Genomic DNA, 24,987 nt, shown 5'->3' on the forward strand with positions numbered 1-24,987 from the left:
TGCTAGTCCAGTTGTTACGCACTAGCTTATTAGCTTCCCACTGAAAATGACTCATGAGAGTAGAAAAGACTCATGAGTACTTGTATGCTGCTTCATGTACACCTATTGCCGTTATTTCAATAGACACTATTACAGAGATTGATGCTGATACGTACGCCGCTCTCCTGTCCAATGCAAGTTAGATATTCCCACAGTTAAAAGTGGGTGACTATGGGCAATAAAGGTGCAACTGAAGCACATGGCACTTCCCCATCTAACATATAGCTTTGCCAGAATTCAACATAAACAAACATCAACTTTGCACTTGGAATGCCTTGAATTACTCAAGCAATGTCACCCTCACCTTTTCTCATGATGTCAAACAAGAATGTAGGCATGATTTAGAGTTACAGGTGGTAGTGCTAAATGATGGGTGCAGCATACATAACTGTAAGTTAGACGTGTAATGGTGTATACTGACACTAAGTGTACATTGTTTGAACACAACTTAACATCATTATTTTGTGTCTGTTTCAATGTCAGAATGGCTAAGATGTCCTGTTTTCCCTGTCTATGATCTTGTATGACAAGAACGAAGTAGACATATGCATGGGTCATATGTGTATTTTTCACTATAAAGTGCCAGTGTCAGAAATGTATAGGACCATGGTGGCATGGACATTCTTTAGAAAGCTACATATCATGGCAATGCTCCTGTTTAATTTAATACATGTATTTTATAAACTATGACAAATCGTGACAATAGATACACTGACCACGTACCCACAGGAGCATTTAGTTATAGACACCAAGTCACCAAGACAGCATGGACTTGAGAAGATCCAGGACAGGAGACATGACACAACAAGACTTGTAATTCATGGATGAAAAACTAAACTTACTATTTGAAATTACTTACTGCCCTTTTGCTGCTCATGTGGCTCTCGCCGGGCAGAGACTTCTGTCTCATCTCTTCTCAGAACTGTCCAGTGTAGAAGGCTGAGCCAAGGGTAGCACTAATGAAGCTTGGAGAATCCTGTGCAGAGGGCTTGTCCAGCACCAGAGGAGTTTCCAGTGCTTCCAAAACTTTACACTGTACTGCAGTCCTTTCCCAGATGTCCATGGGAGCTGTATTACTCAGCTGAGTCTCTGGTTTCCCATAAAGCTGAGGAAACCTTTTGAGAACCCCTTCCCGCATGACTTCCACCTCCTCTGGGGAGATGCTGGGTCCCTCTGCCCTTTTATGGGTTCTTAGATAAAAGGTGCAGCAGTATGGACTACGGCTCATGAATGGCCTTCCTTCCTCCAAGGGACTCCCTGTTGGTCACAGTTGGTAGAAAATTGTGCCTCAGCAGCTGTAGTCATACTCCTACTTATTTAAGGTGGAGAAATAAGTGAATGATGTGTGCGCTTATGCTAATTACATTCAGGAATGAAAGCTTGGTTGTGACAGCATGATAATGCAACAGTGCTGTGCCAGAGTGATTTATGTTAATGATCACTTAGTCAACCTTTCATCGTTGTCTTGACACTGTCCAACAACTTTGATGCAGCAAACAGACTAGCAGCTCAGGTGTGAAGTGAGAACACTAGTCAGTTACACATCAGTAGACATTGACATCTGGACTGTGGCCCACCCTGAAAACCTGGATGGGGCTGAAGTTTTGCGGTAATGTCTATACGCAAGCCCTGTTGCATGGTGATGTATGACATGCAGCAGGTTACAGTGATCTTGCACACTACTATTAGGGGGTGCTGGTGACCTCTCCGCCCAACTCCCACCTCCATACAAGCAAGACATGTAAAGGGGCCATCCAGTGGAGAGAAAATAAACAGTGCTCCTTTACCCAGTATTTACCCCTGAATATTTTATATTCACCAACAATAGGCATCCCAGAATGTGATATTTTTGATCATGTCTACTGTCAGGAACTTGATTAATGTGGTAACTATTATGCAGGGTCCCATGAGGAGTAGGCAGGGATCCAACCTTACAGTTCTTACCAAACGTCCAGTGATTAACCATTGGATAACCATATAGAGTCCTCGGGAGGGCCCACTATACAAGATGGCTGCAGTGTTTACAGAAATATTCAATGTTTTTGTGGGGACTCTCGCGAGAATTCTAGTGTTAAGACAGCAGCACAAGCAACGCTCCACGCACTTCAATTAGAACCACAGGAAGGACAAGAGTTCTAGTGTACTTCTCAACAAAAACTCATCACTTGTGGAATTCTGTTCTTTCTTTCGAAAAGACTTACCTTGACTCTCAGAGTATCGAGAGACCTTGGGAGGGCAGCGCCTCTCCTCCTGCACTTCCAGTCTCCTGCAGTCAGTTTTGTCAGAGAGCGGCGTCTCTCCTCACCGCAACCATCTTCGGCAGTCAACTTTTAGTCAGAGAGCGGCATCTCTCCTCAGCGCAACCATCCTCGGCAGTCAACCTTCAGTCGGAGAACGGTGTCTCTCCTCAGCGCATCCATCCTCAGCTTTCAACCTTCAGTCGGAGAGTGGCGTCTCCCCCAGAACTTTATTTAGCCTTGAGACAGCTTTCGCTATCACACCTTCAGAGAATTGACTGTAAGATAGTAAGAGCGCTCGCTTCCTGGGCTGTCATCCTGCGTAACCTCCTCCGCATGACAAATCCTTTCGGGTGCTTCTCCTTTCCGTACCTTCCCTATCTTTCCTTCCCAGCTTCCTTTTTTTTGCGCCCAATGTGCTGGAGATAAATAAGCGTCAGCGACACAGTATACTGCTACAAGGAGCTCACTCATTGGAAGCACAATCTAGTATTAAGAGGAAAATCCTTTACAAACTATGTGTTCCTGCACGGAATGCTGAACAGTAAGAAGTTGTCAAGGGAACTAAAAAGTACTGTATATCTTCTATTTTCTCACTGCAATTATCTAACATTGTAAAGAAGATAAGCTATTAATCCTAAGGCTCATGCTAGGCAAATACCTGTTTTGACTAGTTAGCAAATCTTGTATATGGTAGTTAGAATGTTAATTGTTCCTTCTCTTCACCTCTCTGTGCATTAGATATTCCTCCTTGCGAAAGAAGACATTCAGAAGTAGTGGGAGCCTACAAAAAAGTATAGTGGCTGTAGGAGTAGTCTCTTCTCTCTTCCCATTCCCCTTTCCCCCTTGCTGGTAAGACTGCACTATACTCTAGTGGGTTCTGCCGGCAGGAGGGCACTGGGAGAGTACGTCACTTCTGCTCCTGTTGAGAATCCAGGTGCTTGACATCTACTTAGGTTTTGAGATCTCCTGTGATATCATTCACTGGGTGGCCTCTATAAAGCAACACTTACGGATGCTGAAAGTTCTCTCTGCTGACTCACATGCACATGCGTAAGTTGTTGCAACTTTGTGAATCAGGGCTCCTGGACTTTAGAAGGGGGTGAGTCAATGGGGATAGAGGGCATACTTGACCTCACTTTAAAAAAAGAATGTGATATCTATTTTATAGTTATTACCATAAGTATACTACAGACATTCTGTACATGCTTGCAATCAGTAATGCTGTTGTGGTTGTATTGTGATGAGGAAAAGTTATGGGTGAATATCTTTGTCAAGCAATTCCCCAGGTACACATGCAGCTCCTGAGTGAGCTAGTTCAATTTAGCTGGTAGCCAAATGACACCAAACTCCCCATCAGTTGACTGAAATACAGTAGTCAGCTGGATGTGTATGTAAATGTACGTGTCTTGCGGGCAGCCAGAAAAGGCAATGAGCAAGCACATCAGTGAAGCAGCCCCTGGTTTCGCTGACAGCTTACACATTTAAGGAGTGCCAGCATTCTCTCTTTCTGAAATGGTGCTCCTGGTGGTGGTGTGGTTCAAGTGTGCCAATCTATTGCCCCTAAGCCTAGGTTTCCTAAGTGGAAAAAATTCTTAGAATTTCCTTGCCATCCATTGCCTTTCCATAAGTGATTATGGCATGGAAATATACTGGTGCACCTACCCGGTGATGCAGTACTTAATGCAAGCACTGGGATTGACTTGCCTGTGATATGCCCACTGTGTCTCCAGTGACCCTCTGGAAAGATCTAGTGGCCAGGGAGTGGAGTGCATTGACATATGTAGAGATAACCTAGGAGTGGGCTGTAGGTAGATTCCTTATATTGGGAGGCTGTGTACGATTGTTAGATGATGCACTGAATTTCGCCTGCTGATGTATGTGGTGGACTCACAATTGTTGTTTATATTGAATGGAAATTTAGCCTTGTGTCTATTTATGTACTTAACTCGTTCTCAAGTGAATATGTCTGCCTATGTTTACTGCTGTCTGTGTGTTTAAATACATTTCTTCTTCTGTTATAATGTGCTTTTTTTAAACAATGTTTTAGGTTATTTTTCAACATAGTTTCTTTTCTTTTTTCTTAAATTTTCCTTTATGTGCTGGAAGTGTTTTTTTGCCTGTCTCCACTCATTTCTATGTGACTCGCTTGTAGTAGTTTTGAGAGGCCACGTGTGGAGAGTGAGTAATTCCTGGCTTAGTGGGAATTTGATCTTGTTTGGCTGTAGTGCTACTGGAGTAGATTTGGGTGTAACTTGACCCAATAGAAATTGAGTTACTCTTTTGTACGTGTGTTTGGCATTTGCGAGTACTTCCCTGTGCCACACACATCCTTTACTGCCCCCACTATGTATAATTGCCCCCATTTACTGCCACACCCCATTGCCTAGCCTAAATGTACACCTAAACGTAAACCTACCCTTGTGGAGTTCTCTGCACGTTTTGCAACTAAGTCATAGGTAAAACACTGGTAGATATCTTTGTACAGACGTTAATAGAGTATGACTTTATATATTCAAAAAGCCTTTGGTGGATAGACACCGACCATGTCATTTGAGGGGGTGTGCTGTAGCCTCTGATAAGCTCCTCAACCCTAATTCCCTTTTAACTTTAGTTTTTGTTCAGGCTATATATGTTCTATACCTTTTACTAAAGGCAATCAAACAGCTATTTCAGGATTTTGCTTACTGTTTTTAGAAAAATCATTTGATTTTTTGTGGAAAGCAATGTGTTTATTCTTATTAATTAGTTAGTATAAAAATGCATTACATGGAGGCAGTGTTTGGCCAAGTAAAAAGTGGCAAGCTCTGACTATCCTCTGCTGCACCTAGCTTGTAGTAAACAAATCCTGGTCATGCTAAGCCGACCCATTATGGTAGTAACTAGAGCTAACCTCTTTTGACTCTGCACTGCATGGCATAGTAAAGATGAAGCACTCTGACAGCTAATTGTCAGGGAAAAGGCGAATGCCGTTACTACCTTCAATTGGGATCAGAAGAGATCTCGAGTAACGGTTAAGCCCTCCTGCTGCAACGTGTGGACAAATGCCTACTAGGGTTAACCACACCATTTCAAGATGGCCGCTTGATTCTCAAGAACTATCTAAAGACTGATTGATGCGCGAATCTCGTGAGAGATGAGATTCCGTGCGTCGGCAACGTGCTTTCTAATGCGCACTTCAATTTGACCCCTGTGAGAGAAGCTGTGTTTTTGGGCGTGCTCTGCAGACTACGAGTGACTTCAAGTGTGCGTCACGTCCTTGTTGAGTTATATTCCGTTTGTGACAGAATTATCTTCCGTTTGTGACGGAATAGATTCTTTGGCGAGACAAGTCCAGAGTTTAAGGATAGGGAGGATAAGTCCCTCACGCTCCTCCTGTGAGAAAGCTAAGTGCCAGAAAAGTTCCGAGAGAGGCCAGGATTCAAGTGAGAAGTGAATTATTGAGTTCCAGGAGATTCGAAAGCCGAAGAGTTTCAAGAAGGTATTCCGCGTCCTTCCCTGCTCTGAAAGGATTATCGTAGGGAGGCCAAGAATTGGAGACCAAACTGCAAGGAAACAAGTAAGAACAGTTGTAATAAGACTAGAAACTCTAATACAAACTTGTTGAAAGAAAAGAGACCACGCACGCAGGTGTTTTTCCCCAGTTTCACCCCTCCTTGCGTTCTTTCCTAATCTCTCCTCCCTCTGTTTCCCTTTACTTACCTTTTTGCGCGATTTCCATTTGGAAGCCAAAGATTACCAGTGGATGGCATCACCTTAATCAGAACTATAGCTCATAAAGACTTAGAAATCAACTTACCACTTACCAAATGCTGCGCAATCCTCTCTAGCAGTAGAACCCCCAACATATCATTCAGTCAGACTCCATAAGGTAAGAGAAGAGAAGGAGAGGCAATCAGTCAAGAGACAGGGAGAGGGAATAGGCGATCACCTAATCAAATTTATATCTCCTTGTGCATTAGGTTGATAGTAACACCTGCTAGAGGTAGTCGGATGAATCAGAAGAGGAGCCCAAACTCCAGCGGAACTGGGTAGGGGAGGTTAATAGATGATAGAACAGAGTCTGCCAGGTAATTAGAGTAAATAAGATTGAAGTGATATCTCCCTCTGTGCATTAGGTACTCCAAGACAACTCAATCAAGAATAGAAGAAGGAGTCCAGAAAAGCTCGAGTGTCTCTTCTTGTCCCATTCCCCTTTCCCCCTGCCTGGAGCCATTGTACACTACAGTGCGTTCCGGGAGGTGGGCATTGGGAGCTAGCAGCGTTCTGCCTCCGTGGGAATTCTGGCGCAGCTTCTGACAGATTGAAGTGCCTGTAAATTTCCCCACTTGGGTAGAATGGCTGAGGGTTTTAGTTTGAAGGCATTAGGGGAAATGTTAGAGGGAATTCAGCGGGAATTAGGAGCCCTAAATGAAGAAAACAAGAATTTAAGACAGGAACTGTTAATTTCCCGACAAGAGACCACACAATTGTCCCAGAGAGTTAATGAAATCTCCACCGGAACACCTCCAACCCCAACATTTTCTGGTAGTGCCCAGCCAGTTCAAGACCCGCACACTGTGGCTCAAGTAATTCATTCGGTTTCCCCCTTGATCCCATTGGCCACCCCCCCGAAAGATTTCATGGAGATCCTCAAAAGGCTCAGCTCTTTCTAACCCAATGTTCTTTACACTTCATGTGTCGCCCCACTCTTTTCCCTGATGCCCAGTCACGAGTAGCCTTTATTTTATCCTATTTGGGGGGTGATGCTGCAAATTGGGCCATGCCTTTAGTTTCTAGAGATGACCCCTTTCTATATGATTTTGAACGTTTCAAGACAGAATTCCTTAGGATCTTTGATAGGTGCAGAATTTCACAGGCCACTGATAATGAGTTGTTAGAACTGCGCCAAGGGAACAGGGATCTCCTTACCTACCTAACCCAGTTTAATAAATTATTGGTTGAAACCAATTGGCCCGAGGAGAAGAGATCAGCCTTATTCTATCGGGGGTTACGAGATGAAATTAAGGATACTCTGGCACAGATTCCTAATAGACCCACAGAATTCTCTGAGTTGGTAGATCTAGTTCTTGAAATTGACTTTCGAAGTTCAGAAAGAAGAGGAGAAAGGAAAACGAGAGAATTTCGTTGGAACCTTCCCCGGTTTGACAGAACGAAGCCGGATACGAGTAAGGGTTTGGGAGGAGCTGCAGAAAGTGAACCCATGCAGATAGGATCTGTTCGCGGGCCTTTAAGCAAGGAAGAAAAAGAATTAAGAAGACAAAAGAAATTATGCATGTATTGCGGGGGTCCTGGACACTTTGTGAAAGAGTGTCCGAAAAGACCGAAGACCGGGAAACTCTCAAAACCATCTGTAGGCGGAGTCGCTCAGGTGGCGAAAATGGAAGACCAGACTCCAGAGGTTCATCAAATCATGAATACCCTTCAGACCCAGACGCCACATTTAATATTGCAAATTACTTTGAAGTTTCGAGATCAAGGAATAGGTGGAGTGGCCATTATGATTGATTCAGGGGCCACAGGCAATTTTTGTGACATCAAATATGCGAAAAGGATGGGAATTCTGGCTCTGCGCAAGGAACAAAAGGAGTCTGTTCGTGCTGTGGACGGGACTGACCTTTCCTCAGGCCCAATCACGCATCACACGTAGTTGGTGGAACTGATCCAGGCAAATGGTCATCATGAGATCCTTCAATTTAATTTGATTGACGCCCCACAGTTTCAGATAATTTTGGGTCTTCCTTGGCTCACGTTACATAATCCAACAATAGATTGGGAAAATCGGACAGTCAATATGGATTCGATCTTCTGCTCTGAACATTGCTTTGCTTCCCCGTCCAAGATTCCAGAACCATCCATGGCCACTTTGTTATCGTTTAGTGGAGAATCAATTGGGGTCATAGATACCTTAGAAGTTCCATCTGAATATCTAGAATTCCAAGACGTTTTCAGTGAAATGGAAGCGGAAAGACTTCCGCCACATCGGTCTTACGACTGCACCATTGAGTTGGAACCAGGAGCTGCATTGCCCTGCAGTCGAATTTATGCATTGACAGAAGCAGAGAATGGCTATCTTAAGGAGTACTTAGATCGCTATTTGGCCAACGGCTTCATCAGACCGTCACAGTCCCCAGTATCCTCTCCACTCTTTTTCATTCTGAAGAAGGAAGGCTCCTTGAGGACGTGCATCGATTATCGTGCTATCAATCGGGTCACTGTCAAGAACCGTTACCCACTGCCACTGATTTCTGTTCTCCTCGACCAGATTAAAGATGCTCAAATATTCACCAACCATTAGATTTAATGGGGTAACCCAGTAACCCTCAGAACCTGGGTACGTGTATGAAAAGGAAAAAATTGGTTCTGTTGGGAGTGAACTTGATTTAAGGAACACTGAATGTGTACAAAAGATTATTACAAAAAAGTGTACCCAATCACAAGCAAACACACACACACAACAATTATTACTCTAACCAACGTAAAGTGATTTTCGTTCTCAATATATTTTTAAATGTATTTTTAAATGTACATGATTATTATTGCAACATAAGACTGACCCAAAAGACAATACATAAACACATTTGGTGAACGATAGTGTACAATCACATAAACAATCAACATAGACTTGACATCATGAACATATATTTAGACAAAAACATTAAAAGAATGATGATCCGTGGTTCGTAGCATAAAACACCACAATATGTATTATTCAATATTCCAATGGTGAAATTGCATGGATCAATCAAATAGATAACGTCGACGTTTCGACCCTAGGAATACGTGTGAATTTATACGCATCAAAGTCGGGTCTTCATCAGGACAACGACAACCAGTCAGTCTGGGGACTAAGAATCGATTTGTATATGTATCCTTGTGTCGCATAAGGTGAAAGCAATCCAAATTATCCCTGCGACATGGCAAAATTCCTTACGATGCTCCTGTGTAGGGCAGACAATTACCATCAAGGCGATCAACAATGTTTCAAATATTCACCAAGTTAGACCTTCGAGGGGCATATCATCTAATTCGCATGAAGGAAGGGCATGAATGGAAAACCGCTTTTAGGACCAAATATGGGCTATTTGAATATCAGGTCATGCCCTTTGGCCTATGTAATGCCCCGGCAGCCTTTGAACACTTTATTAATGACATCATGGGAGATCTGGTGGATAAGGTGGCAGTGATCTATCTTGATGACATCTTGATATATTCTAAGAATACCGAAGAACATCCTGGGCACGTCAAGGCGGTTTTAGAGAGACTTCGTAAGCACCAGCTCTATGTAAAATTAGAGAAGTGTGCTTTCAGTGTACAGACGGTGGAGTTCTTGGGATTCGTTTTATCCCCAGGAGGAATCTTGATGGATGCTAAGAAGGTTCAAGCGGTGGTGGATTGGCCATCACCAAAAGATGTAAAGGAGATTCAACGATTCTTAGGATTTGCCAATTTCTATCGTCGATTTATCCAGGGATTCTCGCAGAAGATCATCCCCATCACCAAATTGCTCAAGAAGGGAGTGAAGTTCTGTTGGACGACGGAGGCAGAACGAGCCTTTGAATATCTGAAGACCAGCTTTACCTCGGCACCCATCTTGCTGCATGCAGATCCTAGTGAACCCTTCTTTGTGGAAGCAGATGCTTCCGACCAAGCAGTAGGAGGAGTCCTGTCTCAGCGGCACAAATCAACTGGACAACTGCACCCAGTGGCGTATCATTCCCGGAAGTTGAATCCAGCCGAGATTAATTATACCATCGCAGAAAAAGAGCTGTTGGCGGTGAAGGATGCGTTCACTGAATGGAGACATCATTTACTCGGGGCCCGACACACTATAACAGTGTTCACGGACCACAAGAACCTTCAATTTCTTAAGTCTACAAATCGTGACAATAGATACACTGACCACGTACCCACAGGAGCATTTAGTTATAGACACCAAGTCACCAAGACAACATGGACTTGAGAAGATCCAGGACAGGAGACATGACACAACAAGACTTGTAATTCATGGATGAAAAACTAAACTTACTATTTGAAATTACTTACTGCCCTTTTGCTGCTCATGTGGCTCTCGCCGGGCAGAGACTTCTGTCTCATCTCTTCTCAGAACTGTCCAGTGTAGAAGGCTGAGCCAAGGGTAGCACTAATGAAGCTTGGAGAATCCTGTGCAGAGGGCTTGTCCAGCACCAGAGGAGTTTCCAGTGCTTCCAAAACTTTACACTGTACTGCAGTCCTTTCCCAGATGTCCATGGGAGCTGTATTACTCAGCTGAGTCTCTGGTTTCCCATAAAGCTGAGGAAACCTTTTGAGAACCCCTTCCCGCATGACTTCCACCTCCTCTGGGGAGATGCTGGGTCCCTCTGCCCTTTTATGGGTTCTTAGATAAAAGGTGCAGCAGTATGGACTACGGCTCATGAATGGCCTTCCTTCCTCCAAGGGACTCCCTGTTGGTCACAGTTGGTAGAAAATTGTGCCTCAGCAGCTGTAGTCATACTCCTACTTATTTAAGGTGGAGAAATAAGTGAATGATGTGTGCGCTTATGCTAATTACATTCAGGAATGAAAGCTTGGTTGTGACAGCATGATAATGCAACAGTGCTGTGCCAGAGTGATTTATGTTAATGATCACTTAGTCAACCTTTCATCGTTGTCTTGACACTGTCCAACAACTTTGATGCAGCAAACAGACTAGCAGCTCAGGTGTGAAGTGAGAACACTAGTCAGTTACACATCAGTAGACATTGACATCTGGACTGTGGCCCACCCTGAAAACCTGGATGGGGCTGAAGTTTTGCGGTAATGTCTATACGCAAGCCCTGTTGCATGGTGATGTATGACATGCAGCAGGTTACAGTGATCTTGCACACTACTATTAGGGGGTGCTGGTGACCTCTCCGCCCAACTCCCACCTCCATACAAGCAAGACATGTAAAGGGGCCATCCAGTGGAGAGAAAATAAACAGTGCTCCTTTACCCAGTATTTACCCCTGAATATTTTATATTCACCAACAATAGGCATCCCAGAATGTGGTATTTTTGATCATGTCTACTGTCAGGAACTTGATTAATGTGGTAACTATTATGCAGGGTCCCATGAGGAGTAGGCAGGGATCCAACCTTACAGTTCTTACCAAACGTCCAGTGATTAACCATTGGATAACCATATAGAGTCCTCGGGAGGGCCCACTATACAAGATGGCTGCAGTGTTTACAGAAATATTCAATGTTTTTGTGGGGACTCTCGCGAGAATTCTAGTGTTAAGACAGCAGCACAAGCAACGCTCCACGCACTTCAATTAGAACCACAGGAAGGACAAGAGTTCTAGTGTACTTCTCAACAAAAACTCATCACTTGTGGAATTCTGTTCTTTCTTTCGAAAAGACTTACCTTGACTCTCAGAGTATCGAGAGACCTTGGGAGGGCAGCGCCTCTCCTCCTGCACTTCCAGTCTCCTGCAGTCAGTTTTGTCAGAGAGCGGCGTCTCTCCTCACCGCAACCATCTTCGGCAGTCAACTTTCAGTCAGAGAGCGGCATCTCTCCTCAGCGCAACCATCCTCGGCAGTCAACCTTCAGTCGGAGAACGGTGTCTCTCCTCAGCGCATCCATCCTCAGCTTTCAACCTTCAGTCGGAGAGTGGCGTCTCCCCCAGAACTTTATTTAGCCTTGAGACAGCTTTCGCTATCACACCTTCAGAGAATTGACTGTAAGATAGTAAGAGCGCTCGCTTCCTGGGCTGTCATCCTGCGTAACCTCCTCCGCATGACAAATCCTTTCGGGTGCTTCTCCTTTCCGTACCTTCCCTATCTTTCCTTCCCAGCTTCCTTTTTTTTGCGCCCAATGTGCTGGAGATAAATAAGCGTCAGCGACACAGTATACTGCTACAAGGAGCTCACTCATTGGAAGCACAATCTAGTATTAAGAGGAAAATCCTTTACAAACTATGTGTTCCTGCACGGAATGCTGAACAGTAAGAAGTTGTCAAGGGAACTAAAAAGTACTGTATATCTTCTATTTTCTCACTGCAATTATCTAACATTGTAAAGAAGATAAGCTATTAATCCTAAGGCTCATGCTAGGCAAATACCTGTTTTGACTAGTTAGCAAATCTTGTATATGGTAGTTAGAATGTTAATTGTTCCTTCTCTTCACCTCTCTGTGCATTAGATATTCCTCCTTGCGAAAGAAGACATTCAGAAGTAGTGGGAGCCTACAAAAAAGTATAGTGGCTGTAGGAGTAGTCTCTTCTCTCTTCCCATTCCCCTTTCCCCCTTGCTGGTAAGACTGCACTATACTCTAGTGGGTTCTGCCGGCAGGAGGGCACTGGGAGAGTACGTCACTTCTGCTCCTGTTGAGAATCCAGGTGCTTGACATCTACTTAGGTTTTGAGATCTCCTGTGATATCATTCACTGGGTGGCCTCTATAAAGCAACACTTACGGATGCTGAAAGTTCTCTCTGCTGACTCACATGCACATGCGTAAGTTGTTGCAACTTTGTGAATCAGGGCTCCTGGACTTTAGAAGGGGGTGAGTCAATGGGGATAGAGGGCATACTTGACCTCACTTTAAAAAAAGAATGTGATATCTATTTTATAGTTATTACCATAAGTATACTACAGACATTCTGTACATGCTTGCAATCAGTAATGCTGTTGTGGTTGTATTGTGATGAGGAAAAGTTATGGGTGAATATCTTTGTCAAGCAATTCCCCAGGTACACATGCAGCTCCTGAGTGAGCTAGTTCAATTTAGCTGGTAGCCAAATGACACCAAACTCCCCATCAGTTGACTGAAATACAGTAGTCAGCTGGATGTGTATGTAAATGTACGTGTCTTGCGGGCAGCCAGAAAAGGCAATGAGCAAGCACATCAGTGAAGCAGCCCCTGGTTTCGCTGACAGCTTACACATTTAAGGAGTGCCAGCATTCTCTCTTTCTGAAATGGTGCTCCTGGTGGTGGTGTGGTTCAAGTGTGCCAATCTATTGCCCCTAAGCCTAGGTTTCCTAAGTGGAAAAAATTCTTAGAATTTCCTTGCCATCCATTGCCTTTCCATAAATGATTATGGCATGGAAATATACTGGTGCACCTACCCGGTGATGCAGTACTTAATGCAAGCACTGGGATTGACTTGCCTGTGATATGCCCACTGTGTCTCCAGTGACCCTCTGGAAAGATCTAGTGGCCAGGGAGTGGAGTGCATTGACATATGTAGAGATAACCTAGGAGTGGGCTGTAGGTAGATTCCTTATATTGGGAGGCTGTGTACGATTGTTAGATGATGCACTGAATTTCGCCTGCTGATGTATGTGGTGGACTCACAATTGTTGTTTATATTGAATGGAAATTTAGCCTTGTGTCTATTTATGTACTTAACTCGTTCTCAAGTGAATATGTCTGCCTATGTTTACTGCTGTCTGTGTGTTTAAATACATTTCTTCTTCTGTTATAATGTGCTTTTTTTAAACAATGTTTTAGGTTATTTTTCAACATAGTTTCTTTTCTTTTTTCTTAAATTTTCCTTTATGTGCTGGAAGTGTTTTTTTGCCTGTCTCCACTCATTTCTATGTGACTCGCTTGTAGTAGTTTTGAGAGGCCACGTGTGGAGAGTGAGTAATTCCTGGCTTAGTGGGAATTTGATCTTGTTTGGCTGTAGTGCTACTGGAGTAGATTTGGGTGTAACTTGACCCAATAGAAATTGAGTTACTCTTTTGTACGTGTGTTTGGCATTTGCGAGTACTTCCCTGTGCCACACACATCCTTTACTGCCCCCACTATGTATAATTGCCCCCATTTACTGCCACACCCCATTGCCTAGCCTAAATGTACACCTAAACGTAAACCTACCCTTGTGGAGTTCTCTGCACGTTTTGCAACTAAGTCATAGGTAAAACACTGGTAGATATCTTTGTACAGACGTTAATAGAGTATGACTTTATATATTCAAAAAGCCTTTGGTGGATAGACACCGACCATGTCATTTGAGGGGGTGTGCTGTAGCCTCTGATAAGCTCCTCAACCCTAATTCCCTTTTAACTTTAGTTTTTGTTCAGGCTATATATGTTCTATACCTTTTACTAAAGGCAATCAAACAGCTATTTCAGGATTTTGCTTACTGTTTTTAGAAAAATCATTTGATTTTTTGTGGAAAGCAATGTGTTTATTCTTATTAATTAGTTAGTATAAAAATGCATTACATGGAGGCAGTGTTTGGCCAAGTAAAAAGTGGCAAGCTCTGACTATCCTCTGCTGCACCTAGCTTGTAGTAAACAAATCCTGGTCATGCTAAGCCGACCCATTATGGTAGTAACTAGAGCTAACCTCTTTTGACTCTGCACTGCATGGCATAGTAAAGATGAAGCACTCTGACAGCTAATTGTCAGGGAAAAGGCGAATGCCGTTACTACCTTCAATTGGGATCAGAAGAGATCTCGAGTAACGGTTAAGCCCTCCTGCTGCAACGTGTGGACAAATGCCTACTAGGGTTAACCACACCATTTCAAGATGGCCGCTTGATTCTCAAGAACTATCTAAAGACTGATTGATGCGCGAATCTCGTGAGAGATGAGATTCCGTGCGTCGGCAACGTGCTTTCTAATGCGCACTTCAATTTGACCCCTGTGAGAGAAGCTGTGTTTTTGGGCGTGCTCTGCAGACTACGAGTGACTTCAAGTGTGCGTCACGTCCTTGTTGAGTTATATTCCGTTTGTGACAGAATTATCTTCCGTTTGTGACGGAATAGATTCTTTGGCGAGACAAGTCCAGAGTTTAAGGATAGGGAGGATAAGTCCCTCACGCTCCTCCTGTGAGAAAGCTAAGTGCCAGAAAAGTTCCGAGAGAGGCCAGGATTCAAGTGAGAAGTGAATTATTGAGTTCCAGGAGATTCGGAAGCCGAAGAGTTTCAAGAAGGTATTCCGCGTCCTTCCCTGCTCTGAAAGGATTATCGTAGGGAGGCCAAGAATTGGAGACCAAACTGCAAGGAAACAAGTAAGAACAGTTGTAATAAGACTAGAAACTCTAATACAAACTTGTTGAAATAAAAGAGACCACGCACGCAGGTGTTTTTCCCCAGTTTCACCCCTCCTTGCGTTCTTTCCTAATCTCTCCTCCCTCTGTTTCCCTTTACTTACCTTTTTGCGCGATTTCCATTTGGAAGCCAAAGATTACCAGTGGATGGCATCACCTTAATCAGAACTATAGCTCATAAAGATTTAGAAATCAACTTACCACTTACCAAATGCTGCGCAATCCTCTCTAGCAGTAGAACCCCCAACATATCATTCAGTCAGACTCCATAAGGTAAGAGAAGAGAAGGAGAGGCAATCAGTCAAGAGACAGGGAGAGGGAATAGGCGATCACCTAATCAAATTTATATCTCCTTGTGCATTAGGTTGATAGTAACACCTGCTAGAGGTAGTCGGATGAATCAGAAGAGGAGCCCAAACTCCAGCGGAACTGGGTAGGGGAGGTTAATAGATGATAGAACAGAGTCTGCCAGGTAATTAGAGTAAATAAGATTGAAGTGATATCTCCCTCTGTGCATTAGGTACTCCAAGACAACTCAATCAAGAATAGAAGAAGGAGTCCAGAAAAGCTCGAGTGTCTCTTCTTGTCCCATTCCCCTTTCCCCCTGCCTGGAGCCATTGTACACTACAGTGCGTTCCGGGAGGTGGGCATTGGGAGCTAGCAGCGTTCTGCCTCCGTGGGAATTCTGGCGCAGCTTCTGACAGATTGAAGTGCCTGTAAATTTCCCCACTTGGGTAGAATGGCTGAGGGTTTTAGTTTGAAGGCATTAGGGGAAATGTTAGAGGGAATTCAGCGGGAATTAGGAGCCCTAAATGAAGAAAACAAGAATTTAAGACAGGAACTGTTAATTTCCCGACAAGAGACCACACAATTGTCCCAGAGAGTTAATGAAATCTCCACCGGAACACCTCCAACCCCAACATTTTCTGGTAGTGCCCAGCCAGTTCAAGACCCGCACACTGTGGCTCAAGTAATTCATTCGGTTTCCCCCTTGATCCCATTGGCCCCCCCCCGAAAGATTTCATGGAGATCCTCAAAAGGCTCAGCTCTTTCTAACCCAATGTTCTTTACACTTCATGTGTCGCCCCACTCTTTTCCCTGATGCCCAGTCACGAGTAGCCTTTATTTTATCCTATTTGGGGGGTGATGCTGCAAATTGGGCCATGCCTTTAGTTTCTAGAGATGACCCCTTTCTATATGATTTTGAACGTTTCAAGACAGAATTCCTTAGGATCTTTGATAGGCGCAGAATTTCACAGGCCACTGATAATGAGTTGTTAGAACTGCGCCAAGGGAACAGGGATCTCCTTACCTACCTAACCCAGTTTAATAAATTATTGGTTGAAACCAATTGGCCCGAGGAGAAGAGATCAGCCTTATTCTATCGGGGGTTACGAGATGAAATTAAGGATACTCTGGCACAGATTCCTAATAGACCCACAGAATTCTCTGAGTTGGTAGATCTAGTTCTTGAAATTGACTTTCGAAGTTCAGAAAGAAGAGGAGAAAGGAAAACGAGAGAATTTCGTTGGAACCTTCCCCGGTTTGACAGAACGAAGCCGGATACGAGTAAGGGTTTGGGAGGAGCTGCAGAAAGTGAACCCATGCAGATAGGATCTGTTCGCGGGCCTTTAAGCAAGGAAGAAAAAGAATTAAGAAGACAAAAGAAATTATGCATGTATTGCGGGGGTCCTGGACACTTTGTGAAAGAGTGTCCGAAAAGACCGAAGACCGGGAAACTCTCAAAACCATCTGTAGGCGGAGTCGCTCAGGTGGCGAAAATGGAAGACCAGACTCCAGAGGTTCATCAAATCATGAATACCCTTCAGACCCAGACGCCACATTTAATATTGCAAATTACTTTGAAGTTTCGAGATCAAGGAATAGGTGGAGTGGCCATTATGATTGATTCAGGGGCCACAGGCAATTTTTGTGACATCAAATATGCGAAAAGGATGGGAATTCTGGCTCTGCGCAAGGAACAAAAGGAGTCTGTTCGTGCTGTGGACGGGACTGACCTTTCCTCAGGCCCAATCACGCATCACACGTAGTTGGTGGAACTGATCCAGGCAAATGGTCATCATGAGATCCTTCAATTTAATTTGATTGACGCCCCACAGTTTCAGATAATTTTGGGTCTTCCTTGGCTCACGTTACATAATCCAACAATAGATTGGGAAAATCGGACAGTCAATATGGATTCGATCTTCTGCTCTGAACATTGCTTTGCTTCCCCGTCCAAGATTCCAGAACCATCCATGGCCACTTTGTTATCGTTTAGTGGAGAATCAATTGGGGTCATAGATACCTTAGAAGTTCCATCTGAATATCTAGAATTCCAAGACGTTTTCAGTGAAATGGAAGCGGAAAGACTTCCGCCACATCGGTCTTACGACTGCACCATTGAGTTGGAACCAGGAGCTGCATTGCCCTGCAGTCGAATTTATGCATTGACAGAAGCAGAGAATGGCTATCTTAAGGAGTACTTAGATCGCTATTTGGCCAACGGCTTCATCAGACCGTCACAGTCCCCAGTATCCTCTCCACTCTTTTTCATTCTGAAGAAGGAAGGCTCCTTGAGGACGTGCATCGATTATCGTGCTATCAATCGGGTCACTGTCAAGAACCGTTACCCACTGCCACTGATTTCTGTTCTCCTCGACCAGATTAAAGATGCTCAAATATTCACCAACCATTAGATTTAATGGGGTAACCCAGTAACCCTCAGAACCTGGGTACGTATATGAAAAGGAAAAAATTGGTTCTGTTGGGAGTGAACTTGATTTAAGGAACACTGAATGTGTACAAAAGATTATTACAAAAAAGTGTACCCAATCACAAGCAAACACACACACACAACAATTATTACTCTAACCAACGTAAAGTGATTTTCGTTCTCAATATATTTTTAAATGTATTTTTAAATGTACATGATTATTATTGCAACATAAGACTGACCCAAAAGACAATACATAAACACATTTGGTGAACGATAGTGTACAATCACATAAACAATCAACATAGACTTGACATCATGAACATATATTTAGACAAAAACATTAAAAGAATGATGATCCGTGGTTCGTAGCATAAAACACCACAATATGTATTATTCAATATTCCAATGGTGAAATTGCATGGATCAATCAAATAGATAACGTCGACGTTTCGACCCTAGGAATACGTGTGAATTTATACGCATCAAAGTCGGGTCTTCACCAGGACAACGACAACCAGTCAGTCTGGGGACTAAGAATCGATTTGTATATGTATCCTTGTGTCGCATAAGGTGAAAGCAATCCAAATTATCCCTGCGACATGGCAAAATTCCTTACGATGCTCCTGTGTAGGGCAGACAATTACCATCAAGGCGATCAACAATGTTTCAAATATTCACCAAGTTAGACCTTCGAGGGGCATATCATCTAATTCGCATGAAGGAAGGGCATGAATGGAAAACCGCTTTTAGGACCAAATATGGGCTATTTGAATATCAGGTCATGCCCTTTGGCCTATGTAATGCCCCGGCAGCCTTTGAACACTTTATTAATGACATCATGGGAGATCTGGTGGATAAGGTGGCAGTGATCTATCTTGATGACATCTTGATATATTCTAAGAATACCGAAGAACATCCTGGGCACGTCAAGGCGGTTTTAGAGAGACTTCGAAAGCACCAGCTCTATGTAAAATTAGAGAAGTGTGCTTTCAGTGTACAGACGGTGGAGTTCTTGGGATTCGTTTTATCCCCAGGAGGAATCTTGATGGATGCTAAGAAGGTTCAAGCGGTGGTGGATTGGCCATCACCAAAAGATGTAAAGGAGATTCAACGATTCTTAGGATTTGCCAATTTCTATCGTCGATTTATCCAGGGATTCTCGCAGAAGATCATCCCCATCACCAAATTGCTCAAGAAGGGAGTGAAGTTCTGTTGGACGACGGAGGCAGAACGAGCCTTTGAATATCTGAAGACCAGCTTTACCTCGGCACCCATCTTGCTGCATGCAGATCCTAGTGAACCCTTCTTTGTGGAAGCAGATGCTTCCGACCAAGCAGTAGGAGGAGTCCTGTCTCAGCGGCACAAATCAACTGGACAACTGCACCCAGTGGCGTATCATTCCCGGAAGTTGAATCCAGCCGAGATTAATTATACCATCGCAGAAAAAGAGCTGTTGGCGGTGAAGGATGCGTTCACTGAATGGAGACATCATTTACTCGGGGCCCGACACACTATAACAGTGTTCACGGACCACAAGAACCTTCAATTTCTTAAGTCTGCAAAAACACTAACACCACGTCAGTTGCGTTGGTCCCTTTATTTCGCAGATTTTGATTTCGTGATTACATACCGCCCTGGGAGTAAGAATGGCAAGGCGGATGCCTTGTCCAGAATCCAGACGGAAAATACAGAACATGTGGTAACTCCCCAACCAATCATTCCAGACTCTAAGATTGTGTGCACACTTTCTTTTGCGAACTATCAGGAAGAGATTAGCAGACAGATGTCAGCAGAGGAAATGACCGAATGGGCAAGACAAGAGGAAGGAAGAGTCATCAAGGATTCCTTGCCTTATCGACAGGGAGCTTTGTACTTGCCCACTAAAGAGATTCAGGAACAAGTTCTAAGAGACTGTCATGATCAACCTTTAGCCGGCCATAAAGGAACTCTGAAGACTGTCGATTTAATCCAGCGCTATTTTTGGTGGCCAAATATGAGGTCTCAAATCAGGAAGTATGTGGAGTCATGTGAGCTCTGTGCCAGAGGGAAATCAAGTAGACAGGCCCCTCAGGGGTTTTTGCAACCGTTACCCACATCAAGACATCCCTGGCATACGGTCACGCTAGACTTGATCGTAGACCTTCCTCGGAGTAAGGGTTATGACACAGTATTAGTAGTGGTAGACACCTTCACCAAGATGAGCCACTTTATCCCAGTAAAAGGAGTTCCTTCTGCCCCTGAGTTGGCTAAACTTTACAGGGAAAATATTGTAAAGATTCATGGGGTCAATAAAATCCTGATTTCAGACCGTGGCCCACAATTTGTGTCTCACTTTTGGAAGGCGTTTATGAGAGGGTTGGGTGTAGAAGTCAGGCATTCTACCAGTTACCACCCTGAGACAGATGGCCACACTGAAAGGGTGAACCAGGAGTTAGAGCAGTATCTGCGTCTGTTTCTTTTGGATCGGGGTGGTGAATGGTCAGATTTACTGTGGATGGCGGAATTTGCACACAACAATGCAAAGAATGTTTCGATAGGTTACTCACCATTCTTTCTAAATTCTGGGAGACACCCAAACCCCTTCTGTAATCAGGGAGATTTCGGGGTTCCAGCTGTTAGTAACTTGTTAATGGAATTGGCTTCTGCTCGCAAGGTTGCGGAATCCAATCTATTGAAAGCAAAAGAGGGTTACAAGAAACAAGCCGATCGACATCGAAGAAAGGCCCCGCAGTATCAGAAGGGAGATTCTGTATGGTTATCTTCCCGACATCTTGGGTTGAAGGGAAACCGAAAATTTCAGCCTCGATTTTTAGGCCCATTTCCTATAGAACAAGTTTTGGGTCCTGTCACTTGCAAACTCAAACTACCCAAGCAGTTGCGGATTCACCCAGTTTTTCATGTATCCCTCTTAAAAAAGACAGCTCCTAATCTCAGAGTAGAAAGACCGCCACCCCCCTTGCAGATTATAGGACACCTGGAATATGAGGTAAAGGGAGTTTTAGACTCTAAAAGGGTTAGAGGCAAGTTAGTCTATTTAATAGACTGGAAAGGTTATGGACCAGAAGAACGAACCTGGGAACTTGCAGCTGATGTACATGCCCCAAGACTGATAAAACAATTTCATTTGCGATACCCATTGAAGCCGGGACCGATAAATCGGTCTTTGAGAGGGGGTACTGTCAGGGAAAAGGCGAATGCCGTTACTACCTTCAATTGGGATCAGAAGAGATCTCGAGTAACGGTTAAGCCCTCCTGCTGCAACGTGTGGACAAATGCCTACTAGGGTTAACCACACCATTTCAAGATGGCCGCTTGATTCTCAAGAACTATCTAAAGACTGATTGATGCGCGAATCTCGTGAGAGACCAGATTCCGTGCGTCGGCAACGTGCGTTCTAATGCGCACTTCAATTTGACTCCTGTGAGAGAAGCTGTGTTTTTGGGCGTGCTCTGCAGACTACGAGTGACTTCAAGTGTGCGTCACGTCCTGGTTGAGTTATATTCCGTTTGTGACAGAATTATCTTCCGTTTGTGGCGGAATAGATTCTTTGGCGAGACAAGTCCAGAGTTTAAGGATAGGGAGGATAAGTCCCTCATGCTCCTCCTGTGAGAAAGCTAAGTGCCAGAAAAGTTCCGAGAGAGGCCAGGATTCAAGTGAGAAGTGAATTATTGAGTTCCAGGAGATTCGGAAGCCGAAGAGTTTCAAGAAGTTATTCCGTGTCCTTCTCTGCTCCGAAAGGATTATCGTAGGGAGGCCAAGAATTGGAGACCGAACTGCAAGGAAACAAGTAAGAACAGTTGTAATAAGACTAGAAACTCTAATACAAACTTGTTGAAAGAAAAGAGACCACGCACGCAGGCGTTTTTCCCCAGTTTCACCCCTCCTTGCGTTCTTTCCTAATCTCTCCTCCCTCTGTTTCCCTTTACTTACCTTTTTGCGCGATTTCCATTTGGAAGCCAAAGATTACCAGTGGATGGCATCACCTTAATCAGAACTATAGTTCATAAATACTTAGAAATCAACTTACCACTTACCAAATGCTGCGCAATCCTCTCTAGCAGTAGAACCCCCAACATATCATTCAGTCAGACTCCATAAGGTAAGAGAAGAGAAGGAGAGGCAATCAGTCAAGAGACAGGGAGAGGGAATAGGCGATCACCTAATCAAATTTATATCTCCTTGTGCATTAGGTTGATAGTAACACCTGCCAGAGGTAGTCGACTGAATCAGAAGAGGAGCCCAAATTCCAGCGGAACTGGGTAGGGGAGGTAACTAGATGATAGAACAGAGTTTGCCAGGTAATTAGAGTAAATAAGATTGAAGTGATATCTCCCTCTGTGCATTAGGTACTCCAAGACAACTCAATCAAGAATAGAAGAAGGAGTCCAGAAAAGCTCGAGTGTCTCTTCTTGTCCCATTCCCCTTTCCCCCTGCCTGGAGCCATTGTACACTACAGTGCGTTCCGGGAGGTGGGCATTGGGAGCTAGCAGCGTTCTGCCTCCGTGGGAATTCTGGCGCAGCTTCTGACACTAATGACACCTTCCTTTGTTGGGAAGAATTTCAGTTTTGGGAGATTGATCTGCTGTTGGTGAAAGCCTCTCTCCCCTTGTAGAAACCTGGCACTCAATCATGTCACATCTAACATAAGGCGAGTTTGGGTACACACAAACGTAAATCATGTATCCCAAAGATTAACAAGAGTCGTAATGGAGAGGAGGTGTGCCTGTGCATCAATTTGAATCTGAAGCAAGCCACCTCCGAAAGTCCAGGCAACATGATGAAGAGCTGAAGTGGAGATGAATTTGTAGGATGACCGGAGGACAGCACCTTCTTTATAACCCTTCTGATACTGGCGGTTCTGGACAATACTTTTGCATATGGTTCTTATCTAGGGAAGACAAAATCTTGTCTGTCTAAAAGTCTGCCAAGGAGACATCTTGGGGTGAAGGCCCATCCCCGCCTATTGTTGATATCATTTTCATCCATAGTAGAGACCATCTTTTTTTCCTGTCTAACCATATCAGAGTGTGATCAGCATTCCATGCATCATCTGTTCTTTTTGTATTTGTCCCCCTATGTGGAAAGAGTATACGCAGACGTGGGTCCCATGCTCGCTATGCCACTGCATTCAAGCTAGCCTGGCTAATGGGGGGGTGATAACCCGAGCAGGGTCAAGACTGATTTGCATACGGCTGGGTCCAAACTGGAATGGCGCCCCAAAAAACAATGGATTTGACCCATATCTGTGATGGGGGGGGGGGGGCGGTTGAATGTTTGATTTGTTCAGCATTCCGTCCATCATCTGTTCTTTTTGCATTTGTTGCCTTATGTGTGAAGGGTATACACAGATGTGGGTCCCGTGCCTGCTTTGCCACCGGATACAAGCTAGCCTGGCTGAGTGGTGATACCCCGAAACTGATCCTAGGTTGCTTGTTTCAGGTCCAGGGAGGATCTGGCTTTGCAGATTGGGCTGGACTGTTCCCGTGTGAAGCAGGGTCAAGACTGATTTGCATATGGCTCATATCTGTGACGGGGGTGAATGTTTGATTTGTTCAGCATTCCGTCCATCATCTGTTCTTTTTACAGACTGCAACACATGGTGCATGTGACACGTTTCCCAAAGCTTATAAGCATGCATATCTTCAGAAGGGTCTGCGGAGTCTGGGCACTGCCTGGACAGAAGCCTTATGTCTGAAAAGGATTTGTTTCATGAAACACATGAGTAAAGACTAAATGAACCATATGTAGGCTGTCCTGTTTTAAGTTTAAACCTAGAATACCTGAGAAACACCACTGAAAGGGAAACAGTCCTCATCAGTGTGAACACCTGCGCAACCACAAACTAAATGCTGTTTAAAGAAAGGAAAGTGAGGGAGAGTGAAAAATTGTCTCTCTATGAAGGAGCCAACACAATTTAACTTTGTTATACAAGGTAGCAGCCAGAAAACTGGTCTAAACGTAATCTGCTTGCGTTTAATTGTATTGGGATGTCACTAAAATATTGTGTCTTCCTTTTGTTTCCTCTAGTTCTGTGTGCTTGAATTAAAGGTGCAGGGGTTGAAGTATGTTTTAGGTCTGATCTAATTATTTTATACACTGTAGAGAATCTGAAGATAATAAAATCATATTTGATCTTTTGTCAGTGTTTAATTATTTCGCTGATTGGTAAAATAACTGTATCATAAGAATATTGGGCAATATGAGCTGTCATATTTACAAACAGACAGAGGCTGAGTAAAACCCATTGATAGATCAGCCCCCTTTTCTAACAAGTCGGGGTTAATAGCATGTCACCTTTATTCTAGGCTTTAGACAATCAATGTAAGAGGTAGTGATGGGATCCTGTGAATAGAATGTGACTGTCACCATGCACATCGGATAGTGGTTAAAACATTACACAAGACTTTCCACATACCAGCAAAATGTATAGCTGCAAGGTGTCCTATTTGTATATGTGATACCTTTAGTTAATCCTGGATTTTTAGCCAACTGCACTTTACTGCTGAGATTTTTTAACCCATAGCTACGTTAACATCAAAGTTTGAAGTCCCAGAATACAATGTGATGCCTATTAAAAGGTTGCACTTATTTAAAGTGAGACAATTGCCATGAGGGCACTTGGCAGCTATGAATGTCCGCACAAAAGCAGCACCACCTTAATGTAGCCAGACAAATAATGAAGACGAACAGTAGCGAGCATGTTTAAATCATCAAGTTTCAGGTGTCTTAGAATGCAGAGCTACAACTTAATCTGGTGTAATTCAAGATTTTAAAGGTTTCAAAAGCTTATATGCTGTTGACATGGTTGTCCTCCTCTATAATGCTGTAATATTCAGTAAGGAGAAGAAGAATGACCCCTAGCTGTGTCCAGAAATGTGTTTAATAAATCATTTGAATATATCACTTTTGAATCCATCAATAGTCCTGTAGACCAGAGTCCTCCTGACAGAGTTAGATTGAGAGAGAATAA

General features: G+C 43.7%; 1 protein-coding gene across 1 annotated transcript in view; it reads left to right on the top strand.

Moving 5' to 3' along the window:
- Nucleotides 1-24,987, top strand: part of LOC146822729 (NFX1-type zinc finger-containing protein 1-like) — an 892,774-nt gene that overhangs the window by 863,054 nt on the left and 4,733 nt on the right. The window lies entirely within an intron of this gene.

The sequence above is a fragment of the Triturus cristatus genome, chromosome 5_2 (assembly GCF_964204655.1).
Source record: "Triturus cristatus chromosome 5_2, aTriCri1.1, whole genome shotgun sequence".
NCBI lineage: Eukaryota > Metazoa > Chordata > Amphibia > Caudata > Salamandridae > Triturus > Triturus cristatus.